Below are 16,657 nucleotides of genomic sequence, written 5' to 3' on the forward strand. Positions count from 1 at the left end.
GTCCTAGATTCATGCTATACAACTTCCCCCACTACTTTCCCCCATTCCTTTCCTCTTTAAACCACGTCCTAGATTCATGGTATACAACTTTCCCCACAACTTTCCTGTTTGATCCAACACCTAGATTCGAGTGTAGAAGCGGAAAAAGCCCACATGCAGCTAGAGCAATGCATGTGGAATAAGTAAATTATACCTTATGGTTCTTGGGGTGTGGTTCGGTGGGCCATCGAAGGCTGTTTGGCCCACACTATGTACGGCGGCGAAGATGAAGTGGTCGGAGGCCCTCCCGCGCCGCCGCTGGGTGAAAGTGAACAGCTGCGCCGGTAGTGGATTCCCTCCCTCACCGACGGCGACAGCGTTAAGCCTCCTTTCCTTCCCAGCGGATGGATCCTGCCATCTCTTGACCAGCAGTGAGGGGATAGAGAGAGAGAGGCCAACGAAGTATTGTTTAGACCTGGAGAGAGTGAGAGAGTGTGAAGAGAGCAACTACAAGCAGACCAGCAGTGAGGGGAGAGAGAGAGGCCAACGAAGTCTTGTTTAGATCTGGAGAGGGTGAGAGAGTGTGAAGAGAGCAACTACTAGCGCTGAGGCTCCAGCGTGTATATATATACTGGAGAGAGTGTGAAGAGTGAAAACCCTATAAAGCAAGCGCCGAGGCTGCAGCTGATCGTATAGCTCCGTATCCATCCATTTTGAGCAGTCAAAGAATCCTCCTGGCATGAATTATGCTCAAGTGTAGTCACCCGAGACCTCAAGTTTGATGAGCGAACAAGCTAACCAGCTACACAATCCTCCCGTTATGTTCAACGAGAGGAAAATAACCTTTTACACATTCCTGCATTCGTGTGACAAGCATGCCGTGTTTTTTTGTGTGGGAGTCATTGGGATTTAAATCATAATCGTGTCATGTGGCTTTGGTGGTAAGACTATCCACAGTGGTGCAGAAATAATGCAACCTTAGTCACCTTACCTCTCTCCACGTAGTACGTTGGGTCCCACCAGTTAGAGGGTGAAACAAACAAATGAATAAGAAAAATTAAAAGCGCCAGCGGTGTATCTTACCTCACACATCTTGTTACTGCTCGGGAACATTGTCCAATTGATCCCTCTGTTCACTCACGTACTATTTTAAGTGAATCCTTATGATAACATGCACACAATTTTGGGCACTTGTATTCGACCTAAGTCAGTGTGCCACCGTATCTCGTATGACTCCCTCCGTCTAGGTGTAATAAGTCACATTAGAAGGTGCAGCGGGACCAAGGTGCAAGTAGATTGGAGGAGATGGAGAAACTTGACCGGTCATTCCTCCAATCAAAGCCCGGATTTCTGTCTCTAAATGCAACAATTAATCCAAACAACTAAGAGATGCCATTTTAGCTACCATGCAGGGCCACGTATTAACTCGCATGCAAGCCGACTTTGATTTCTTGACTAATCAATGCGTAGTTGCGCTCCATGAATTGGGTTTCCGGGGGAGATAACAAGGCAGAGTAAGGAGCGTTTGGTTACATTGCTTAGGCTGGTCATAGTGGTGAGTAACCTGGACTAGTAACATGCATATGTTACTAGTCTATGTTACTACAACGCGAAGTTTGCCGTCGAAAGCGAGCCGATCTAGCTCTCCTGAGCTAGCAAGGTTTTTCTAGCCCACCCAAGCTAGCTGGCCAACAAAAGCTAACATATTTTAATAGTTCCAAATGACTAACCTTTCCCGGCTATGCTGTAAGCTGTTCTTGCCAAGGATCCAAACGCTCCCTAAGTAACAACGCACGCTAGCAACGAGGCCAGGAGGTGATTGAGATGCGAAGTTAATGGACGACGCCTAAACATTTTGGGAATATCTAATTTCCGTAAGATGACTTAACACCTAGACGGAGGGAGAACTACTCCTCAGTCCAGGTTTGATGGAATATACGTCACCTCTTCGCTTCTTGTATGTACTCCAGTTGTATCTCACTTCCTGTGGCTTCGCACTCGCACGATTTTTCTATTCTATGAACCTGTGTGTGCGTGTGCATGTGTGTGTGTGTGTGTGTGTGTGTTTAACAACATGTGTGTGTTAGACAGAGCGACAGATCGACCTACTCCTACAAAGAGATGGTGTGTAGTATACGATTTTAGCCGCGAGAGTCGGTGCATCCTCTCGTTTCCGGGCGTCCGATAGGGATAGGCGGACAGCTGCCATGCCCGCTCCTGACCAGCCTAGCCCACCCAAAGCCCCTCCATCGCCCGCGCGCTTCCCGCTCGAAACGGTCAGCGCCTCTCCACAGTATCGTTGCCGCATTCATGCCCAGGCAGAGCGGATGCGACCTCTCACTGGCGCTTGCATTAAAGGGAGAAGCAGATTCAAGAGTGATGGTTGCTTCATCCGTCCAACTTACTGCTGGGTCTATGTGATTTGACGGCTCAATGGTCATTATTACTGAGGTGCTAGGACTGCTGGATTTCCCGCGCTTTCGGCAAAAGGAGGTACTACTAGATTACAGTTTTCTCCATTCTTACGGCGGAGGAGTGCAAGAGCAATGAAAACACGCAAGCTCAGTGCCCACCTCACACTATCACCATATTTTCTGGACATCATGCGGCACCTAACTCTTTACATAGTACTCCCTCCATTCCTAAATATAAGTCTTTGTAGAGATTCCTCTAGGTGGACTACATATGGAACAAAATGAATGAATCTACACTCAAAATGCATCTATATACATCCGTATGTGGTTCATGGTGAAATTTCTACAAAGACTTATATTTAGGAATGGAGGAAGTACTAGTATAGTACGTACTGTAATTTATCACTAAGGTACTACAATGCTATGAAGCTTCCAGCTTCTGTTACATGTATCTTGCGTCCAAGGTTGCCCATTGCAACATTTCATCAAATACAAAGGAGACTAACATGCATGCTACTGCATCTCAATGATTGACAGATCATAGCAACTATGTACTCCCTCCGTTCCAAAATAAGTGTCTCAACTTTATGCAGGGGGTGTTTGTTTCCAAGGACTTTTTAGTGTAGGGACTAGAAAAAGTCCCTCTTAGACTTTTTAACAAAACAAGAGGGACTAAAACTTGCTTTTTGGGACTTAATGAAGAAGACTCCCTGCACCCATTGCCCCGCCACCCCATGGTGTTGTTTGGTTGTTATTTTTCTGTACACAGGGGGTAACATGGTCATTCAATAATCTCTAGGGAATGACTAGGGACTTTTTAGTCCCTGAAAACAAACAGGGAGGGACTTTTTAAGGAGTAGGGACTTTTTAGTTGGGACTAGAAAATGTCCTAGGACTTATGAACCAAATAGGGCCTCAATATGGATTACACATGGAGCAAAATGAGTGAATCTACACTCTAAAATACATCTATATACATCAGTGTTTGGAGTATGTACTAGTAGTTAATATTGAAATCTACTAAAGGACATATATATATATACCAAACAATATGATAACCTGTCTAACCAAGGTAGTAGGGACGAGGAGTAAACGGAGGGAGCAGTAAAATTTTCTCCTCGTCCCGCGAGCCACCGCGCGCGTGGGCGAGGGAGCAGGCATAAGGCGTACAGTACTACTACTAGTAAGCAAGATTCACCTCATCGTGCGAGCCACCGCGCCCGTGGGCGGGGGAGACGGCGTACTAAGCAAGCTTCTCCTCATTATGCGAGTTGACGGGACACATCAAAAGTACTCCAGTGTATAGAGCCTTGCCTCTAAGGTATGCCCCACATGGTTTGCGTCTTTTCTAACATAACGGGTCAAGTCGCAATTTCTTTGTTCACCCGTGGTAGACGATCCTCCCTCCATCTAGTGGACAACCAGCACATGTGTCAAATTACCATGTCGGCTGCCTTTTCATACAGAAATGAGCTCCACCGTGTACCCGCGCGGGTGTGGTTGTGAAAGAGACGGAAGTACGTGCACCGTGCGTGCACCTCTTCTCTTCGTGCACGTCCCCCACCTATGTGGGGTGTGTGTGAGAGATACAAACCTAGACAAATGGCGTGTGCGTTCGTAAGTGTTTTTTGTTTTGGGGGGAGGTTGGTTTCATGAATGTATTTGTGGGAATATGTGTCGATGACATCTCAAACAAAATTTTGCATGCAATGTGTGTGAAATGGAGGCCTATCCATATCATATATAGAGGGCAGGGCGATCCACGAGAAGAGAGGGAGGGGTCATAGATATCGATAGAGTCGAAGAGAGGATCAAGTGGGTGGGTGCGAGATCGATGAAGAGAGCCATCGAAATTGTGTGTGTGCAAGTCAAAGATATAGGGCGACTGACCTACCAGAACGTCAGAGGGCACAGGTCAAGTTTGTGTGTGGCAGGGAGACATGACTAGAGCGCTCGATGTATCGATGTGTGTGTGTGTTGGAGGGGGTGGAGGGAGGGTTAGGCAGAGGCCTAACTATAAAGGTAGAACGACTCGTATATGTGTTGAGAAGGAGAGACCCAACTATGTCTTGAGGGAGATCGGTCGACATCCATACATAACTGAAGGATGGGACAGAGAGAGAGAGAGGAGAGAGAGAGGGAGGGAGAGGGGTAGAGTGCTGGATGGGTGATGGAGTTGCTTCTCGAAGATGGTGGGAGAGGCCTACTAGACAAACTGAGGGTGGAACTGCAATATTATCAATAAGAGTGGGGATATGTTTCTGTGTGTGCCTGTGCGTGATATATCTGTCGGGACGCATCCATGGATGATGAAGGGGAACCATGTGTTTGGTAAGATAACCTAACTAGATTGGTAGATCAATTGTTGTTTGTCGGAGGAAGGGAGAGACATAACTAATGAGGTAGATTGATCGATGCATGGGGAAATACGTGTTATAAGGACCTAGCTAGCTATATGTATAGTGGGAGATCGGTCTGTGTACGTCCATTTGGTAGAGGCAAATAAGTCCCGGCGAGACGGATAGACAGAGAGAATGGAGCTAGGAGGTAGTGCGAGAGGCCCAGCTACTAGCTAGCTAGGGGGAGGAGTCTGCGGTTGTGAGATCGATGAAAAGAGGGGCGAGAGTTTACACGTGTGTGGGACCGTATGAGAGACACGAGGCAAGGACACATAAAGGAGGAGATTGAAGGTGCGTGTGTATGTTGTAGTCATACATCGATATGCGTCCGTTGCATGGCAATCCTTAATCAGTCACATCGATATCTATTAATGGGCATCTCCATAGCCCGTTGATACGCCTAGTTGATGTGAGACTATCTTCTCCTTTTTGTCTTCTCCACAACCACCATTCTATTCCACACATAGTGTTATGTCCATGGCTCATGCTCATGTATTGCGTGAAGATTGAAAAAGTTGGAGAACATCAAAAGTATGAAACAATTGCTTGGCTTGTCATCGGGGTTGTGCATGATTTAAATATTTTGTGTGGTGAAGATAGAGCATAGCCAGACTATATGATTTTGTAGGGATAACTTTCTTTGGCCATGTTATTTTGAGAAAACATGATTGCTTAGTTAGTATGCTTGAAGTATTATTATTTTTATGTCAATATTAAACTTTTATCTTGAATCTTTCGAATCTGAATATTCATACCACAAATAAGAGAAATATGTTAGAAAGCATTCCACATCAAAAATTCTTTTTTATCATTTACCTACTCGAGGACGAGCAGGAATTAAGCTTGGGTATGCTTGATACGTCTCCAACATATCTATAATTTTTGATTGCTCCATGCTATTATATTATCTGTTTTGGATGTTAATGGGCTTTATTTTACACTTTTATATCATTTTTGGGACTAACCTATTAACCGGAGGCCCAGCACAAATTGCTGTTTTATTTTGCCTATTTCAGTGTTTCGCAGAAAAGGAATATCAAACAAAGTCCAAACGGAATGAAACCTTCGGGAACGTTATTTTCTCAACAAACGTGATCCAGGAGACTTGGAGTGGGCATCAAGAAACAATCGAGGAGGCCACGAGGCAGGGGGGCGTGCCTATCCCCTTGGGCGCGCCCTCCACCCTCGTGGGCCCCTCGTTGCTCCACCGACCTACTTCTTCCTCCTATATATATCCATGTACCCCCCAAACATCCAGGAGCACCACGAAAACCTAATTCCACGTACCCCCCAAACATCCAGGAGTAAACCTTCTGTACCCGAGAGATCCCATCTTGGGGCCTTTTCCGGAGCTCCGTCGGAGGGGGCATTGATCACGGAGGGCCTTTACATTAACTCCATGGCTTCTTCGGTGATGTGTGAGTAGTTTACTTCAGACATTCGGGTCCATAGTTATTAGCTAGATGGCTTGTTCTCTCTCTTTGGATCTCAATACAAAGTTCTCCTCGATTCTCTTGGAGATCTATTCGATGTAATCTTCTTTTGTGGTGTGTTTGTCGAAATTTGATGAATTGTGGGTTTTATGATCCAGATTATCTATGAACAATATTTGATTCTTCTCTGAATTCTTTTATGTATGATTGGTTTATCTTTGCAAGTCTCTTCAAATTATCAGTTTGGTTGGGCCTACTAGATTGAACTTTCTTCCAATTGGAGAAGTGCTTAGCTTTGGGTTCAATCTTGCGGTGCTCGATCCTAGTGACAGAAAGGGAAGCGACACGTATTGTATTGTTGCCATCGAGGACACAAAGATGGGGTTTATATCATATTGCATGAGTTTATCCATCTACATCATGTCATCTTACTTAAAGCATTACTCTGTTCTTATGAACTTAATACTCTAGATGCATGCTGCAGAGCGGTCGATGTGTGGAGTAATAGTAGTAGATGCATAATCGTTTCGGTCTACTTGTCACGGACGTGATGCCTATGTACATGATCATACCTAGATATTCTCATAACTATGCTCAATTCTATCAATTGCTCGACAGTAATTCGTTTACCCACCGTAATACTTATGCTCTTGAGAGAAGCCACTAGTGAAACCTATGGCCCCCGGGTCTATCTTCCATCATATTAATCTTCCAACACCTAGCTATTTCTAATGCCATTTATTTTACTTTGCATCTTTATTTCTCTTTATCATAAAAATACCAAAAAATATTATCTTATCATATCTATCAGATCTCACTCTCGTAAGTGACCGTGAAGGGATTGACAACCCCTTTATCGCGTTGGTTGCGAGTTTCTTATTTGTTTGTGTAGGTGCATGGGACTCGAGCGTGATCTCATACTAGATTGATACCTTGGTTCTCAAAAACTGAGGGAAATACTTACGCTACTTTATTGCATCACCCTTTCCTCGTCAAGGGAAAACCAACGCAATGCTCAAGAGGTAGCATGTTCTTCCAATTCTTGTGAACAAAACACCCATATTGGCAGAAATCCTGTGTTTTTAAATTCTTTGTTTTGCACGTGCATTCATATTCTATTCATGTCTATTTCCTATCCCTGCATTGTTAGAATCCTCAAATTCAAACAAGCCCTTACACAATTACTTCTGTTATAGATATGTGTCAAAGAAAACCTTGTGTGGTCTGTCCTGCTCCTGTGGTGCTGTGTTCCACCTCAACTCAGCTGCTCCGACGATAGAAGGGTTCACCACAGCAGGGATTCGCTCTCCAGACTATCTTTCGCCACCTCTGATCTTCTTCCACGCCACCGGCAGCCACAACAACTTCATTACCATTATCAACTGAGCAGATGACCTTGAGGACTACACGGGTCCGCAAGAGAGGTCGCACTCTTCTGTGTCTGCTTACGTTATAAATCGCTTAAGATGATGACATGCTACTTTATCATTGTGTTCACCTATTAGACTCCGAGTCAGGTCCAAACTTATGCTGAAACTTGAGTTTTTAAATGGTTGTGGGGTACATATTGGGGCAGAAATCAGTACTATCTATCTACTATCTGGTTAATCTCGGGTGTCAACTATAAGTTTCATGTTGGGTGCAAACAAACATTAAAGGAGCCATTATCTGTATTTTTTAACTAAAGCTATTATCTGTGTGCTATCATTGGTTTTGGGTCTATCCACAGTTTGCTACCTTCACTCTGGATTTGTGCATGCACTCCTTACATAATCTCACTATGTTTTATTCCTATGCATGTCAGTTATTGTACACAATGGAACTGAACATGTAGAGCAAAAGAGACGAGCCTTGCGTGGCAATAAAATTTCATGCAGACGTCGGTCCATGGTGGGCGCAAAGGCAGCCCCCCTCCACCAATTTCGGATCATAATCAAGAGGAAGATAATGGTTCTAAGGGGGATTCAGAAGCAGAAGACCACTCCTATTTACCCCATGAGGTCTTCACTCTAACTTGGCATGCTGATGTTGGTAATATCATGCATATAGTGCCTTGCATTGCTTACTGTATACATCAAAGATGTCATCTGCTTAGTTTAGACATGCTTTGTTTCAATGCCATCTGTTTAGTTTCTTTGTCGTATATGTGAATCATGCAATGCCATCTTGTTTAGACAGGCATCATATATGTGAATTTTGCAATGCCACCCTCGTTAGCCAGTCATCTTATATGTGAATTATATCATGACATCATTTTTTATTATGTGTTAAATTTGTCAACAATTTTAGTACATTCAATTACTCTTCCTGTGCATCAGCCATTCGGCACGGTCATGGAAAAAATCTGGAGTGGAAACAAGGTCTTCAGAGCAGACAATGATATCTGATGAAGCGCATGTCTTGCCGGTTACAGATAGCTCCTCAGAGGAGGATTCAGAGACAGATGACCAGTCCTATTGCCCCCCCCCGAGGTGCATGCTCTAACTTGGCAGGGTTATGTTGCTCATATCGTGCGTATGGTATCTTGCATTGATATGTCATTTGCTTAGTTTAGACATGCTTTGTGTGAATGCCACCTATTTAGTGTCTAATTAACATGTATGTGAATTATGCAATGCCATCTCAAGACATTATATATGTGAATTATGCAATGCTATCTTGTTGCAAGGCATTATATATGTGAATTATGCAATGCCATGCTGTTTAGCCAAGCGTCATATATCTGAATTATAGCATGCCGCCCTTTTTTGTATTTCTCATTGTTTTTGTCGATAATGTTTGTATATTCAACTAGTCTTCCTGTGCATCAGCCATTTGAATTGGTGATGGAGAAATCTGCAGTGAAAACAAGGTCTTCAGAGTAGACAATGCTACCTGTTGAAGTAGATATCTTGCTGGTCACATATAGCTCTTCAGAGGAGGATTCAGAGGCATATGACGAGTCCTATTATCCCCCTGAGGTGTATGCTCAAACTTGGTAGGGTTATATTACTCATATCATGCATATGTTGTATTGCAATGCTTAGTTTTTATATCATATACACAATATTGAATGCCATCTACTTAGTTGACACATCTTATATGTGACTGCCCTCTGCTCACTTCCTTAGTATATAAATCATATATTTGAATTATATCATGCCATGATCTTTACATAGACAGCATGTATCTGAATTATGGCATGCCAACCCATTTTCTAAAGATATAATATAGTTATATCATCTCATCCTGTTTACATAGTCATCATATTTTGAATTATGTCATTCTATCCGTGAATTATATCATTCCATCATGTTTCCATCGACGGCATGTTTGTGATTTATGGCATGCCAACCACTTTAATAGACACATCGTATAGTTATATCATGTCATCCTGTTTACATAGTCATCATATTTTGAAGTATGTCATTCTATCCTGTTTAGTTAGCCATCATACATGTGAAATTGTGTCATGCTATCATGTTTAATTAGCCATCATATATGTGAAATTATATCCTGCTATTTTGTTTGGTTAGACCACATAAATGTGAATTATTTCATGCCCTGTTTTCTTCCCTACTATCCATTGCATCTGTCTATCTTACAATGTCTGTACATTCAATTACTTTTCTTGTTTATCAGCCATTTCAATTGGAGGGGGTGACGACAGTATTTGTGAGAGTAAAAACAAGGTCTTCAGAAAAGATCGTGCTACCTGTCGATGGAGATAGAACCATGGTTGTACTTAACCAAAAACCAGCCCCACCACACATAACCCAGACTCACGCAGATTGTACCCCTACCCAGTTGGACAGAGAACCAGCTACACCTCTTCTAACCCCAACCCCAGCAGATAGTAACCCAGTTCCCATTGACACAGCACCGTCTCCACCACAAAGCACCCAAACACGAGCAGTTAGTAAGGCAACTGCAGTGCCCAAAGCATGAGGACCACCACTCCGAACCCCAAGTCAACGCTTAAAGCAGAAGAAGAACTGTTCTCAGGTCAGATTCTGTAGCTATGGTTCAAACTAGTTTGCTCTTGCATCAGTGTATTTACTCATACCAACTAATTTCAAATTTGAAGGATGCAATTGAATCTCGAATGGTGCAACAGGTATGTTTTATACCTGTTTCTTTAACGTGTTTGCTGTTGTAACTTGCTCTATGTTGAGTTCAGTTTCAATTGAATAAACAATTATGTTCTCATGCCATGCACATTACAAGTGTTGTTATTGCTGTGTAGTTTCCCACACTTTATATTCTGTCTATGCTGCTTTGTCTTAAATAGATATGATTCGAACTATATCTATCTTGATTTGGCAACATAAACTAGAATGATATAGACCATACAGTGACCATACTACATAGATATATGTTTGCTTCATGCTGTTATCCTATCCACCTTACTACTGAACTGGTTTACCAAAATGAGTTTCATATACTACATTGTAAACTAGTGATGTGTTTGTTTGTTTCTCTTTTAGAATGCAGATAAAATATTGGAGAAGAGTACCCCGTTTTGCAATGGTAAAGGAAGTAATGCAGATAAGGTTCAAGATAGTGAGACATCCCTGTTGGTCTCCAAGAAAGCTGATAGAAACTATATTGAAGACACTGAGACAACCCCAAAGTCCTGTCTTGATGTAGTGTTCGAGTTACTGGCTACTAATGCTGGCACCAGCTCTTCGAACTCGCTGCCTGAATCAGTTCGGCTTCTTGAGTCTCAACTTGAAGTTGAAAGACATCAATCAGATGTTATGCGACAGGAAGCCAAAGGACTGAGGAAGTCCCTGCAGAATTCAGATGCATACTTTCTGGCGCAACAACAAGTGCTGGAGGATTTAAGCGCCAAAACAAGAGGAAGTTAATAAGCTTGCTAAGCATCTTGCCAGCATTATGGGTACCCAGGATATTGTTTCTTGAGCACTTCTGAAGTGGTTTCAGTTTTGGACTTGTTTTGCTGCGGCGTTTATATGCTGCTTTGTTCCCTATATTTGCACTGATGGCGAACTTTGATGCCAAGTGGATGTAATATGTGTAATAGCCGTGATAGCCTAGCGTAAGTTGCTTGCTAATTTATTTCCTTATTGTCTTGTTTATTTGTTTTCTTGTAATCAGTGCAGTTCGTTTTCCTCGGTTTGCTAGTGGCCGCAATAACCTATTTTTTAAAACTAGGCCACAATAACCATGGGCTACATATTTTGTAGCGACCAGACCTCAACCAGTCTGATCTTTGCGCTCCAGTGTCATCCCTGGATCAGTAATGCTGACACCACACAGTACTTGAAGGATTTATAACAGACTAGCAATCACACACTTATTACATCGAGTGTCTCAAAAGAAAACTTATTACAATAAATATGGCTTAAGGCCATCTAATAACGATAACAGCGGAAGGCTTGGAAGATAAGTGAGTCCATCAACTCCAACGGCATCACTGAGTATAGAACCACGACCTAAAGGCACCTTACTCGTCGTCTGAAAAGTCTGCAACATGAACATTGCAGCCCGAAATGGGTCAGCACATGGAATATGCTGGCAAGGTAACACATAGTGAATAATGGAAGAATAAGACTATAGTACATGCATATTTGGCTGGTGGAAAGCTCTATGGTTACAGTTTTGTGTAAAGCCAATTTTTCCCTACTACAAAGGAATAAATTTTATTTAACTATCATGGTAGTTGTTAAACATTGAGAGTGTAGACACCCTCTCAATCCCAATTAAGCATCAGCATTAACCCAACAAAATTAATTAGAGTAACATGATGAGATTCACATGATAATCCAAGTACTAGATACTCAAGATGTCCATAACCGGGGACATGGCTAACCATGATTAGTTTATACACTCTACAGAGTTTTGCACACTTTTCCCCACAAGACTCGATCTCCTCCGTTGGGATTCTCGCACTACATGGTGCTTGAGAAACGGATGACCGAGACATAGTCTTTCAGAAGCGCTTGCACCTTATGAACGGGTAGACCGTACCAACCTACATCCCCTACATCTACTAGTCTACCATTGTAAGAGTTCGCACGACTTAGTCAACTATGCTAGAGCCCATAGTAGCTTGTGGCTGCACACGGAAGTTTCTAGTATGAATAATCTCATGATCCCTTTGAGCCTGGGTGGCGGTCCAAAAGAAAAACAGGCAATTGCTGGAAGACCCAGGTGCCTCAATTCACCCAGATGTGTGTTTAAGTTGCCACCTTAGATAAACCATTAATTTAACAATCTCACATCTGTCATGGATACACTCACCCAATCCACGTCTACTAGCATAGCATAGCGATAAGCAACGTAGAAGTAACTCCCAAAGGTTTGATAATAAAACAGGTAATAGGTACTATCTCATGTACTTCCCAAAACCCACAATTTAATTAGATCCTAAACATGCAATGTGTGAGGATTGATCTAATGCAATAAAAACTGGGTAATAGGAACCATGATCAAAGTGTTACTTGCCTTGCTGATGATCCGTGAAACCTAGGGATTCGAGGTAGCAAGCTGCGCAATCCGGGTACTCTATCGCAAACAAACATGCATACAATAAGTACACATCTAATGCACAGGTAAAACTCACATAAGAGATCTAACTAGATAGTTCAACTTAAGAACTCCGGTTGGCAAAAAGAATCAAATCGAACGAAGCAACGAAAGACAAACGGCAAAAGAAACAAACTCCGTTTACTAATCTGAATCTAGGTCAAATTTTACTGAGACAAAAACTTGTTTGAGTTGGTTAAACGGAAAGAGGGTTTCGAGATGAAACTCCAGGCGCTTGAATCGCCTGATTCCGATAAACGAGCGAAAAGTTATACTAGAACGAAAATCGGATCAGAAATCGCGGTCAGAAATAATCGCGGAAAATCCGAGAAAAAGAGAAACGATGAACAAAATAATGAATGAACGTTCGTTTTCTGGAACTTAACGATGAACGCGTTCGTTAAAATGAACGAACGAGCGAATGCTTGCTAAATAAATATACCGGAAAAAAACCGATCTATTTAAAAAAATGAAAAGTAGGGTTTTCTAAAAAAACAAATCGGTTTTTTTCTCAGAAAACCGGGCGGCGGCGGCTACCTCAGCTCGGACTCCGGCGAGGCGGTCGGCGGGGCTGCGTGGGCGGGGCGGCGGCTCCTGGCGGCGGCGCGGCGCAAGGCGGCGGCGCGGCGCAAGGCGGCGGCAAGCGGCGGGGGCGGCGTCGGCGGCAGGGCTGCGTGGGCAGGGCGGCGCGGCTCGGCTCGGCTCCAGGGGGCCCCTGGTGGCTATTTAAAGGGGGAAGGGGGGCGGCGGCCTGGCTTGGGGAGGGGGTCGGGCGACACGGGCGGCTCCGGCTCGGACTCTGAGTCCGGCGGCAGCACGGCGCAGCAGGCGGTGGCTCCTGGCGGGCCGGCCTGGCTCGGCTGGGCCTTTGGCCCAGTCGGGCGCCGGTTTTTTATACTTTTTTCAAATAATTTCGCCGGACTAAAAAAATTCTAGAAAAAAATAAATACAAATCTAAAATTGCCAAAACAAATTTTCACCGTCTAAATAAAATATTTAGAACATGATGAACATTTTGTTGGCCCTAAATGCAATTTTTTGAAAACATGCAATTTTTCTAAATTCAAAAAACAACGAAAAACTCTGAAATAAACCTTATTTGATTTTATTATTAAATCCTCAATATTTCTTTATTTTGGGAAAGTCATTTTATTCCCTCTCTCATATTTTTTTGTAATAGAAATAATTAAAGATAAAATAAATAAAATCAAATGATCCTACTTTTCAATATTTGAGAAAACTCAAATATGAAAATAACGAAATCCTCAACTCTCTTCGAGGGTCCTTGAGTTGTGTGAAATTTCTAGGATCAACCAAAATGCAATAAATATGATATGCATTGATGATCTAGTGTATAACATTCCAAATTGGAAATTTGGGATGTTACAAACCTACCCCCATTAAGATGAATCTCGCCCTCAAGATTCGGGTTGGCTAGAAAATAGGGGAGGGTGGTCCTTCAGCAGATCTTCCACTCGCTCCTAGGTGGCTTCATCCTCCGTGTGGTGGCTCCACTAAACTTTGCAAAACTTGATAACCTTGCTGCGGGTTACTCGGCTGGCATACTCAAGAATCTTAACTGGTTTCTCCTCATAGGTCAAATCACTGTCCAACTGAATCGCTTCCAGTGACACTGTATCCCTAAGAGGTATATCAGCCATCTCCGCATGGCACTTCTTCAACTGGGAAACATGGAATACATCGTGAACTCCTGACAATCCTTCGGGCAATTCCAACTTGTAAGCTACTTCTCCCATACGCTCCAAAACTTTGTATGCTCATACAAAATGTGGCGCTAACTTTCCCTCAACTCCAAAGCGCTTAACTCCTCGAAGTTGAGATACTCGAAGATAGACTCGGTCTCCGACTTCGTAGACTGTCTCCTTGCGTTTCAAATCTGCGTAGCTCTTCTGCCTGGACTGGGCTACCTTGAGCCTATCACGAATCAATTTCACCTTCTGTTCAGATTCCTTAATCAGATCCGGTCCAAACAACTGGCGGTCTCCAACTTCATCCCACAACAATGGGGTCCTGCACCTCCTTCCGTACAAGGCTTCAAAAGGGGCCATCTTCAAACTGGATTGATAACTGTTGTTGTAAGAGAACTCTGCATATGGTAAATTGTCGTCCCAACTAGATCCATAATCTAGTGCATAAGCTCTCAGCATATCCTCCAAAATCTGATTGACTCTTTCGGTCTGTCCATCTGTCTGTGGATGGAAAGTTGTACTGAACTCTAGCCTGGTACCTAAAGTTTCGTGCAACTGATTCTAGAACTTTGAGGTAAACTGGGTTCCTCTATCTGATACAATGCTCTTTGGAACTCCATGCAGACATACGATCCTGGTCATGTATATCTTTGCCAGCTTAGCACTGGTGTAGGTAGTCTTCACTGGGATGAAATGAGCTAACTTCGTTAAACGATCTACTACTACCCAAATCGAGTCATAGCCTGAATGAGTTCTGGGTAAACCCGTAATAAAATCCATGCCTAACTTATCCCACTTCCATTCGGGTATTGGCAATGGCTGTAACAATCCTACTGGCTTCTGATGCTCTGCCTTTACTCTCTGACATACATCACAAACTGCTACATACTCCGCAATATCCTTCTTCATTCCGGTCCACCAGAAAATATCCTTCAAATCCAAGCACGTCTTGGTATTTCCTGGGTCAATCGGATATGGTGAATCATGGGCCTCTTGCAGTATCAACTTCCTGATCTCCGGGTCATTGGGCACGTAAACCCAGTCTTCAAACCATAGGGTATCGTGCTCATCCTCACGAAATCCCTTAGCTTTTTCTTTGCTCATTTTCTCCTTTATAGAAGCAATCTCCTTGTCAGTCTTCTGGGCTTCTCTGATCTTATCCATCAAAGTAGATTGACTCTCTAATGCTGCTACATAGCCTCTCGGAACTATCTCCAAACAAAGCTCACGAAGATTTTCGGCTAACTGCCTTGGTAAATCTCCCGTCATTAGGGTATTGACATGGCTTTTACGGCTCAACGCGTTGGCTACTACGTTAGCCTTTCTGGGGTGATAATGCAATCTCATATCATAATCCTTGATGAGCTCCAACCATCTCCTTTGCCTGAGATTCAACTCCTTCTGCATGAAAATATACTTCAAACTCTTGTGATCCGTGTACACTTCACAATGGTTTCCAATGAGAAAATCTCTCCAAGTTTTTAATGCATGCACTATGGCTGCTAACTCCAAATCATGTGTGGCATAATTCAACTCATGAGGCTTAAGCTGTCGTGAGCATATGAAACAACTCTTCCCTCCTGCATAAGCACTGCTCCAAGTCCTCGACGTGAAGCATCGCAATAAACCTCATAATCCTTGTTCTGATCCGGCAAAATCAACACAGGTGATGTAACCAAACGTTTCTTCAACTCCTGGAAACTGGCCTCACATTCCTCAGTCCATTTGAACTTGGTATCCTTCTTCAACAACTCCATCATAGGCTTCACAATCTTTGAGAAATTTTCAATAAATCTCCGGTAGTATCCTGCGAGTCCCAGAAAACTCCGGATCTCTCCAACTGTTGTTGGGGCTTCCCAATTTGTCACAGTGTCAACCTTGGTGGGATCTACTCCTATACCTTCTCCGGATATAACGTGTCCAAGGAATCCAACTTCCTTCAACCAAAATTCACATTTGCTAAACTTGGCATATAGCTGATGTTCTTTGAGCTTTCCAAGTACCAAACGCAAATGCTCCTTATGCTCCTCTTCATTCTTCGAGTAAACCAGGATATCACAAATGAACACTACAACAAACTTATCCAAAAACTCCATAAATACTTTGTTCATCGTGTTCATAAAATAGGCTGGTGCGTTAGTCAGACCAAATGACATAACGGTATACTCATACAGCCCATAGCTGGTGGTAAA

The sequence above is a fragment of the Triticum urartu genome, chromosome 6 (assembly GCF_003073215.2).
Source record: "Triticum urartu cultivar G1812 chromosome 6, Tu2.1, whole genome shotgun sequence".
NCBI classification, from domain to species: domain Eukaryota; kingdom Viridiplantae; phylum Streptophyta; class Magnoliopsida; order Poales; family Poaceae; genus Triticum; species Triticum urartu.